Below are 10683 nucleotides of genomic sequence, written 5' to 3' on the forward strand. Positions count from 1 at the left end.
GAGCCGGCAGAAGAAACCCAGAAGCAGTTTGCTCAGAACAACGTGATGAAGACTTGTGAAAATTCCAGCAATCTTGGTGTGAAATTCAGTGGCTAAGACGTCATGCTTGGTAATTGGAAAGACGCTCTATCTCTTGGAGTTTTGGTGGTTTAGTTTGTTGTCATTTCTGTTGTCCGGGTTATTTCAGGGTTGTAATCCGGATATTGTTTTGTGACTCAAACCCTTCTATCCTTTCACTTTGTCTTGTTTGTCTCGTCGTAGTAGCTTGTGTAGTGCTGTTTAGGTTTGTTCAAGGGTTGTAACTCTAGTCTAGTTTGCTTGTTTCGTTGTTTAAACCCTTTCACCGTCAGTCTAATGCAATTCTCTGTTTCCCGCCATTTCTAGTCATTTTATCTGGTTCCTTTCTCCTTTTGCAATTCTTTTCATGCTGGTTCTGGTGACATGACATGCACGCATAATTCTCAGCCTGGTTTTAAAAGTCAGTTTAGTAATGAAGCAATAAGACAATGTTGAAGATGTAAGGACAGTCGAGGGATTTTGAAATCTCCTCGAGCCCAAATTGTGAAACTGGGTCAACAGAACATAAAGAAATACTGTGGAAATGCATCATGCCACATCGGCTTGAAACCAAAGGCAAGTTTGCCCCAAGTCTACAGGGGCCGTTCATGGTACCGAGATTGTTGTCCAATGGTGCTAGGTAATTGACAAATGTAGAAGGCAAATGTGTGGATATGGTTAGTAATTCTGGTGCAATCAAAAGATGTTACGTATGTTTTCCCCATGTTTGTTTAATTGTGTAGTTTGTACTTGGCATGTTTTGGAGATTGGAATGACGAAGGCATTTTGTTCTGCTATCCAAACACTTTATCCTTCGTTACCCCTTTGAGCCTTATTTATTTTCTTTCATACCCCTCTTTCGGAATCAGGAGCAAAGATCAGAAACGCAAGCGTGAAATATAAATAAAGGAAAAAGAGAAAAGAAAAGGAATGAAAAGAGAGAGAAGAAAAAAGGAAGAAGAAAAGAAAAAAGAAGAAAAAGAGAAGAAAGAGAAAAAGAAAAAAAAACAACAAAACAACAAAAAGAGAAAAGGAAGAAAGAAAAGAAAAGAAGAGAAAGAGGAAGAAAAAGAAAAGAAAAATCTTAACAACAAAGTAATTTCTATGACCTGAACTACGTTTGACTTGATCCCGAAAGGGTACGTAGGCAGCCTCTTTCTGAGGTTCAGTCACACCGAAATAAAAGTCCCAAAAGTCCCCAAAAAGGAAACTGGGGCAGAAGTTGTGATTGTTGTGGGAGATTCGATCCCGAAAGTTGTAATTTTGAACCCATGATGAAATTGTTTTGAGCCTTTAATACCTTTTCTTTCTAACCCTATCCAAAAGCCCACATTACGGTCCAAAGGAAGATCTTCTGATCAATCTTCGAGAGATGCCAAGTCAAGCGAGCAGAGGTGAATCATATCAGGGGCAACACTCCGGTTCAAACGAAGGAAATTGAAAAATGAGAGAGCCCTATCAATGAAAACCCTCACGGGTACCGCAAGGCGACGAAATCTGAGAGAAATAAAAAATGAGAGAGTCTTATCGGTGAAAACCTTCACGGGCACCATAAGGCGATGGTGAGTTGAGAAAAAGACCAAAAATGAGAGAGGCTTGATGGTGAAAACCCACGGGCACCACAAGTCAAAAAAGGATTGTGATTCAGATCGGGCAAGCGGAGCATTGAAGCCCAGTTTCATGGCGAAAAGGTACAATAAGAGTTGAACATCAGATTTGCTTAACAGAATAGGCTGCGGATGCATGTCAAGGTCATCAGAGTCGGTGTCCATATCCGATAGGTTTCTACGTTGTAGTTTTCTTGTTAGGAATCATCTCTTTCCATTGTCCTCTACTCTGTTCCTTTCGTCTTGTTTACTTCCTCATCCTGAGTCAATTCGGTCATAACAAGTGAGAAATGACTTCAAAATCTGCCACCAGCTTTCCAATTGAACAAAACAGGATCTGGCCAGCATATCAAATCGTCATAAGTCAGGAAAAACAGCATGCACACTGAGTTGGCAACAATCTACATGCCTTGGGATCCTTGTGAAATGCAAGGGCTTGGTATTTGTCAATTCATGAACAACGCAACAAATGAAGGGTTTGGGGTGAATGGATCAAAGGTATTTTCATTGAAACATGAAAGGTTTGGTACATATAAGATGGAGGATGCTTGGTGAACGGATCAGAGGTATTTTCTGCGTTAAGGAAAGTGGTTAGCAAGGTCTCCAAGTGAGAATCGGTTATCAAGGCAAGTGAAGGAACAATACAACTTCAAGGCCGAGGCTAGTGATTAAGTCAAGAAAGAACATCATGTACGCGAAGTGGGAGCAATAGACGTGCTTTGGGATTCATATGAGACATAAGGGTTGGGGAATGCCAGTTCATGCAATGCAACAAGTAGAGGATATCGGAAACAAGCAAGGTCTTCGGGTGGAAATCAGTCATCTTGGCAAATGCAGAAGTAGCCGGCCTCAAAGTTCAAGGCCACAAACTAACCACCACATTTTAAACTCACAAGTTTTCTTTATTTGAAACAGGAACAAAGCAGTGCAAGAAAGTTGGTTCAACAATAAGAAAAAAAAAAGAAGAAAAGAAAGAAAAGAAAAGGAAGAAGAGGAGAGCTGACAAAAGGAAAGTTTCTCAACTCTTCGCCCTTGCCTGTCTTGTTAGCGTGCATAAAATGCTGCCATTGCTTTTCACATTTTCTCCTCCTAGGATAAAAATCTTAGTCTGATGAATCTTTCTCCTAAGATAACAAAAAATAGTGACCTAGTCTGATGAACTTTCTCCTAGGATCTAAATCTTAGTCTGATGAATCTTTCTCCTAAGATAGAAAACCTAGTCTGATGAATTTTCTCCTAGGATCGAAATCTTAGTCTAATGAATCTTTCTCCTAAGATAGAAAACTTAGTCTGATGAACTTTCTCCTAGGATCAAAATCTTAGTCCGATGAACTTTTTTCCTAAGATAACAAAAAGGGGACCTAGTCTGATGAACTTTCTCCTAGGATCAAAATCTTAGTCTGATGAACTTTTTTCCTAAGATAACAAAAAAGGGACCTAGTATGATGAACTTTCTCCTAGGATCTAAATCTTAGTCTGATGAATCTTTCTCCTGAGATAGAAAACCTAGTCTGATGAACTTTCTCCTAGGATCAAAATCTTAGTCTGATGAACTTTTTTCCTAAGATAACAAAAAAGGGACCTAGTCTGATGAACTTTCTCCTAGGATCTAAATCTTAGTCTAATGAATCTCTCTCCTAAGATAGAAAACCTAGTCTAATGAATTTTCTCCTAGGATAAAAATCTTAGTCTGATGAATCTTTCTCCTAAGATAAAAAAAAATATTGACCTAATCTGATGAACTTTCTCCTAGGATCAAAATCTTAGTCTGATGAATCTTTCTCCTAAGATAGAAAACCTAGTCTGATGAATTTTCTCCTAGGATAAAAATCTTTGTCTGATGAATCTTTCTCCTAAGATAAAAAAAAATATTGACCTAGTCTGATGAACTTTCTCCTAGGATCAAAATCTTAGTCTGATGAATCTTTCTCTTAAGATAGAAAACCTAGTCTGATGAATTTTCTCCTAGGATAAATGTCTTAGTCTGATGAATCTTTCTCCTAAGATAGAAAACCTAGTCTGACGAATTTTCTCCTAGGATAATTTGAAAAATAAGGAAGTCTGAATTCAAAAAAAAAAAAGAAAAAAGGGAAGTCTGGAGTTTTAAAAAAAAGGGTCAATTTTTTAGTTTTCTTGAAATCAGGGGTCCCGCCTGGAGAATAGGGTCAGTCTTTATTTTAGTCAAGATTAGTTTATAGTTTTCCTCGTCTGTTCTTTAGTTTACTTTCATCATTGCATTAATGGTATAAGTGGTTTCCATTTTTGCTAACAACTCACAAATCTTCCTAGTGCAAACTGGGGCAGAAAAAAAAATTCTTTTGTTTTTTGTTTTTGTCGTAATCAGGCGCCCACCTGGAGAACAAGGGAAGACAACCCAAGTTTAAGGGAAAGCAGTTTCGAAGGAAGACAGTTTGAGGTTCAGCAATCAGGCGCCCACCTGGAGAACAAGGGAAAGCAGCTCAAGTTTCAAGAGGAAGACAGTTCAAGTTCAGCAATCAGGCGCCCACCTGGAGAACAAGGGAATACATTTCAAGCTTCAGCAATCAGGCGCCCACCTGGAGAACAAGGGAATACATTTCAAGTTCAGCAATCAGGCGCCCACCTGGAGAACAAGGGAAGTACAATTCAAATTTTAGCTTTTAATTTTAATATTTGATAACATGATGTGCCCAGCCACCAAATTGGGGCAGAAAATTTTCTTTCTTTGTTTATTTTGTTGCGGTCAGGAGCCTACCTGGAGAACAAGGGAATACTTTTCAAGTTCAGCAATCAGGAGCCCACCAGGAGAACAAGGGAATACTTGNAGGGAAAACAATGTCAAGTAACAAGAGAAGACGTTCAGCTTCAGCAATCAGGAGCCCACCTGGAGAGCAAGGAAAGTACAATTCAAATTTTAGCTTTTAATTTTTAATATTTGATAACATTTTGTACCCAGTCACCAAACTGGGGCAGAAAATTTTCATTGTTTGTTTATTTTAGTTTCAGTCAAGTCACGGAGCCCGACCTGGATAACAAGGGAATACTGTTCAAAGTTTCAGAGTCAGGAGCCCGCCTGGAGAACAGAGGCATACATTTCAAGTTTCAGAAGTCAGGAGCCCGCCTGGAGAACAGAGGCATACATTTCAAGTTTCAGCAGTCAGGAGCCCGCCTGGAGAATAGAGGTATTACAATTCAAGTTTTAGTTTTCAAATTCTTATTAATATCTGGTAATGTGATGCCCAGCCACCAAACTGGGGCAGAAAATTTTCTTTGTTTTTGTCTATTTTGTTGAAGTCAGGAGCCCGCCTGGATAGCAGAGGAATACATTCAAGTTTGAAGTCAGGAGCCCGCCTGGAGACCAGAGGTATTACAATTCAAGTTTTAGTTTTCAAATTCTTATTAATATCCGGTAATGTGATGCCCAGCCACCAAAATGGGGCAGAAAATTTTCTTTGTTTTTGTCTATTTTGTTGAAGTCAGGAGCCCGCCTGGATAGCAGAGGAATATATTCAAGTTTGAAGTCAGGAGCCCGCCTGGATAGCAGAGGAATGCATTTCAAGTTTTGAAGTCAGGAGCCCGCCTAGATAGCAGAGGAATACATTTTAAGTTTTGAAGTCAGGAGCCCGCCTGTATAGCAGAGGAATACATTTCAAGTTTGAAGTCAGGAGCCTGCATGTATAGCAGAGGAATACATTTCAAGTTTTGAAGTCAGGAGCCCGCCTGGATAGGAAAGGAATACATTTCAGTTTTAAAGTCAGGAGCCCGCCTGGATTGCAGAGAAATATTTTCAAGTTCAGCAATCAGGAGCCTGCCGGAGAGCATGGGAATACTTTCAAGTTCAGCAATCAGGAGCCCGCTTGGAGAGCATGGAAATTCATTTCAAGTTGAATCAGGCATCACCTGGATAAGGGAATTCACTTCAGAATGCAATGTAAGGCAGCAACAAAAGAAGCTCGCGGCAAGAACGCGAGTCAACAGTCCGAGATGATCAACAGAAGTTAGTCACAATCCTGAATATAAAAAAAAACAAAAAAAGAAAGACAAGAAGTGAATCCAAATGCAGTAGTTAATGAAAGACATGAGTTGCTCAAGACAGGGCTGATGTCACAAGCTCTGCATGTCCCGTCTTGGTTTGGAAAAGCTGAAGAAGAATGAACTAGCACCTGCGGCTAACAAGCATCAACATTCAGATCAGGGTCCGCATGAAGAACCAACCAAGACTCAAGACCAAGCTTCAGAAGACTCATAGATATGAATCTTGTAACTCGTAGCTGATAGGCTTAGTTAGTCTTTTTCATTTTTGATTTTGATGTAATAATGGGACAGCGGACCGGAGCCTCGGACGGAACCTCACTCGACCCTCATCCTCTTCACACACTTCATCATTTCACTCACTTCTGAACTACACGTGGCCTGATTCCTTTATAGCCAAGGATATGTAGGCAGCTCAGATACCAGGGCTCGGTCACACTCTCTTTTCTTTTAGCTTTCGGTCTCGTTAAATAAGGGTCGGGTCAAAAAACCTGTCTAGTCGTTCTTGTCTGGAAATGCTTCGTATTTCCAGTCAAAAAGGGGCACCTGTAGACATGCGATTTTTGACCCTCCCCAATATTTTTTATATTTTAGCATGTAAATATTTAATCTAGGCCTAATATAGCTATTTCAACTAATTTTTATTCTTTTACGTTATTTTAATACAAGAAAATGAAAATTACAAAAAAAAATATATTTTATTTTATGCACCTTTCATAAAGTAAAAAATATACAAAAATAGTACCTTATTTTTACCTTTATATAATCTTAGAAAATACAAAAAATATATGTATAATAGTTTCATGTTTTAATATAGTTTAGTTTAATTAATTAGAATTTGTTTTTGCATCATGTAGTATAGTTATCTTATATTAAAGGAATTTAGCTATGGTTTTGAATAATAATTTTTGGAGTCTTCTTAGCCCAAAATTGAGACACAAAAAGACATGGTCCAACCCAATTACCCTTAGTCCATTCTTCCCAACCCATTAGCCCATTTAAGTGCAAGATTTAATTCTAGCCATCTATTTTTCCTTCTAATCCAATAGCCATCATCCCTTCCCACTTCCATATAAAATACCCAATTTATAAAACTACCCGAAGTTTTCAATCCCAACACATATACACCTAAAAACACACACCTGGATAGCAGCCGTCTTTCATCATCCTCTTAAAAAGAAACACACATACAAGAGAAATGGACAGATCAAAAAGAAAATGGATGAAAACAGAGAGCTAGGACCTAATATCTAAGAGAAATCAGACTCGATACAGCGGCTCCCTTTTCCTATTCCCGGCTAGCTTCGTTCGGCACTTGTAATTGAAGCTATACGCACTCGTGTTTGGTGATTTCTGAACGAACATTGCTGTAAATCCTTTGGAGCCTATTGATTCAACATCAAAGAAAAGTGCTCTACTAATTTAAAGTTGTCGTTCTTTGGTTTCCTTTAAGATCCATTTTTCTAACCTCTCTTTATTTCCTCTTTCAATTATGTTTTGGCTGGAATAATATTTATGTTTTGATTAAGTATATAATTCTCAGTTTTGAACTTTTTATGCCTTTTAAAATTTGTAGTAAGATCCATGTTTCATGATTTCTTTTAGATTATATTGGTTCATATTATGTTGATCTCCTAGTTATAGTTTATTTTGTCTAGATTCACTATAGTAGTAGTAGTTATCTGTCAAAGAACTTGTTATTGAAACCATGTTTGGCTAATTTGGGTTTAAAAGTAAAGGGTTGGGTTTGGTTGTTATTGCAAAAAAAAAAAAAAAAAAACTTGAATTATATTTGGGCCTTGTGGATATGTGCTTAGTCTTGAAGGTATATGGAACAAGAAGTATTCTATCGATGGCCCATTTCTTTGTTAATTAGCTAGCACATCTCTTCAATAATGAATAAGTGCTTATCCATGCTCCAAAAATATTCAGTATATATGGAACAAGAAGTATTCTATCGATGGCCCATTTCTTTGTTAATTAGCTAGCACATCTCTTCAATAATGAATAAGTGCTTATCCATGCTCCAAAAATATTCAGTCAACTTGATCGTCCGAATAATTCCATATTACTTGCCCTTATAACAATCTAGAAAGTAGTTTAAGAAAAATAACTTATGAACATCCGTAGTTTGTTTTAGTTGAGTAAAGCCCTTTGGAATAATTGAGGTGCGCCGCGCCAAATAAAATCACAAATTGCGTGGCCCTCTTTAATTACTTTATTTAAAAATATAGAATTTGGGACGTGCCATTTAGCGAATTTGCATGGCCTCCCGCAAAGTTAACAAGATGCTAGCCACTCTAGGCGCGCTTTTTAATAATTTTACCTTCTTAACTATGGGTGTGCATTTCATGCGACCCAAATTCAAATCCCAAAACGTTGAATAAGAGGTGTCAAGGATCCGGGTGCATTTCATGTAACGTGATCCAAAAACACGCTCTTAAACGACGTTCACTTTCATAAAAACTAATTAAAAGCGGTTAAACAATTCTAAAATTGCAATAGGATAACCTGTATTAAAATCAGACTTTAGCCAAATATAGCAGTTGAGCGACCGTGCTAGAACCACGGAACTCGGGAGTGCCTAACCCCTTCTCCCGGGTTAACAGAATTCCTTACCCGGATTTCTGGTTCGCGACTGTTAATACAGAGTCAAACCCTTTCCTCGATTCGGGATTCAACCGGTGACTTGGGACACCAAAAATCTCCCAAGTAGCGACTCTAAACTTCTTAATAAACGAATCCCGTTTCGATTGTCCTTTAATTGGAAAAACTCCTTTTATTATACCCTTCGCGGGGTGTAGAATGAAAAAGGAGGTGTGACAAACGCCTTAGCAACACTCTTATGGGATCGGGTCGTTCACCTTGACAGGATATTGTAACACACTCTTATGGGATGAGGTCGTTCGCCTCGGCAGTATGATGTAAAAACTCTTATGGGAGGATCGTTCACCTCGGCAGTATCATGTATCACACTCTTATGGGATCGGGTTGTTCGCCTCGGTAATTTCATGAAATACTCTTATGGGATCGGGTCGTTCCCCTCTACAAGATATTGTAACACACTCATATGGGATCGAGTCGTTTGCCTAGTAGTATGATGTAAATATTCTTATTGGAGAGGGCCATTTGCCTCGAAAATTTCATAAAATACTCTTATGGTATCGGTCCGCTCGCCTCAGCATAATCGTGCATAATATTTCACAAGACGCCACTGTATCCGCGAGTTTTCCCAATTTGGGATGTGATGACCTATATGGTGGAGACCATATTATATACTTCATTTGAGGAGGTAATTGATATTTGAGGACTTTGTGTTTATTGTTCAGATGAGGATCATATCATGTACCTATATTTGTTTTCATTGTTTAATTACCATGTTTCTTACTTGTTTACTTTTTACTGTAGTTGATTTGTTGGACCACTAGTAAGTGTCGATGTCGATCCCTCGTCACTACTTCTCCGGGATTAGGCGAGGTACGTATTGATTTACGTACTCATGTTACACTTCTGCACTTATTGCAGGTATATATTTCTGGGGGTCTTTCTGGCACAAAGGTTCAACTATTGCGGGGACTTTACGGCGAGCTGCATTCCATGTTACGATCCGCAGCACATGAAGTCTCCTTCATATTCGGTTATGTTATCCTATCTATTTTACATTTCAGACAGATATTGTATTGGTATTGTATTTCTTAGTAGTGGTTTATGCAATTGTGGCACTAGGTTTTGGGATATTCTAGTTGATGTTAATCCGACGACCACCGCTATATTGCTATCTTATTTGCAGGAAAAAATGGAGATTTCTACCTTTCTCTTTCTTCTCCCTCCCTCTCTTCTACCAGAAAAATTCAGATCTACAACCTCAAAATAGTCAGATCTAACAACTGAATAAAACATGAGGTGTAGGGGTCGACAACGGTTGGAGGGGACGACGACGGCGGGTGGCTGGTAGATTCTATTGGGTAATAGATCTACAATTTACAACCAACAAAAGTCAGACTACAAACCACAAAATAGTTAGCTCTAAACACCAAAAACAAATGTGAGATTTAGAAAAGGGAGGTGGGACTATGAGGGTGTTTGGATTGGCTTATAAAAAGTAGCTTTTAAGCTAAAAGTTAAAAGCCATAATTTGATAATACCCAACTTTTGGCTTTTGGCTTATTTTTGTACTTTTTATGCCTTAAAGTAAGTGCTTTTAAGCACTTTTTATCATTGCCAAACACCACACAAACTAAAAAAGTGCTTAAAAGCCAATAAGCACTTAAAATAAATCAATCCAAACACCATCTATGACTGATTTGTTTATCAAGAAGAAGAAAGGGAGAGAGAGGGTTGGATAGGTGAAGGGATGGGATTCAGAAAATAGTTTTTTTTTTTCTTTACAATTTATTTCTTAATCATCAATTTGGACCCAAATGCCACATGTCCTCTGTTAATTCGTCACTTTGCCACGTCATCGGCAAGTGTATTACACTCTCTTTCTTATTCTGTTGGCTTTCAAAAATGTGTCTAATATGCATAAATTTGAGTAGTACAAGTGTTCAATTGAAACATGTCTTAGATAAGGTGTTTGAGACGAAAATCCGGACAAGTCTAGGGGGCCGTATATGATTTTAGCCTATCATAAATCTACTAATAACTGTATTAATTATTATTTTAGTATCACTTTCAATAAGCAATTAAATTAAATTCTCCTTGCCTTTTGTATCTAGTATGAAAGTTGACTTTTAATTTTTTATTAAAATTACTACATAAAATTTTAAATTATTTCTTTATATTTTTATTTATTTATTAGAATAATGTCAATTGTCTATATTTTTGTTTTAGTTTTATTTATTATAATATTTTCAGTTACGCAATCTTATCCATATAGCATGACCATATGAATTATTTTAAAAAACTTTCTCATCTCAAAGCTTAAATAAGTTTTATCCTTTTATATATCTCAACACTAAAATTTTGTATTTACATATTTTTTTCTCCCCCCCCCCCCCCCCCCCCC

This window comes from Nicotiana attenuata, chromosome 7, assembly GCF_001879085.1.
Source record: "Nicotiana attenuata strain UT chromosome 7, NIATTr2, whole genome shotgun sequence".
In the NCBI taxonomy this organism is placed as follows: Eukaryota; Viridiplantae; Streptophyta; class Magnoliopsida; order Solanales; family Solanaceae; genus Nicotiana; species Nicotiana attenuata.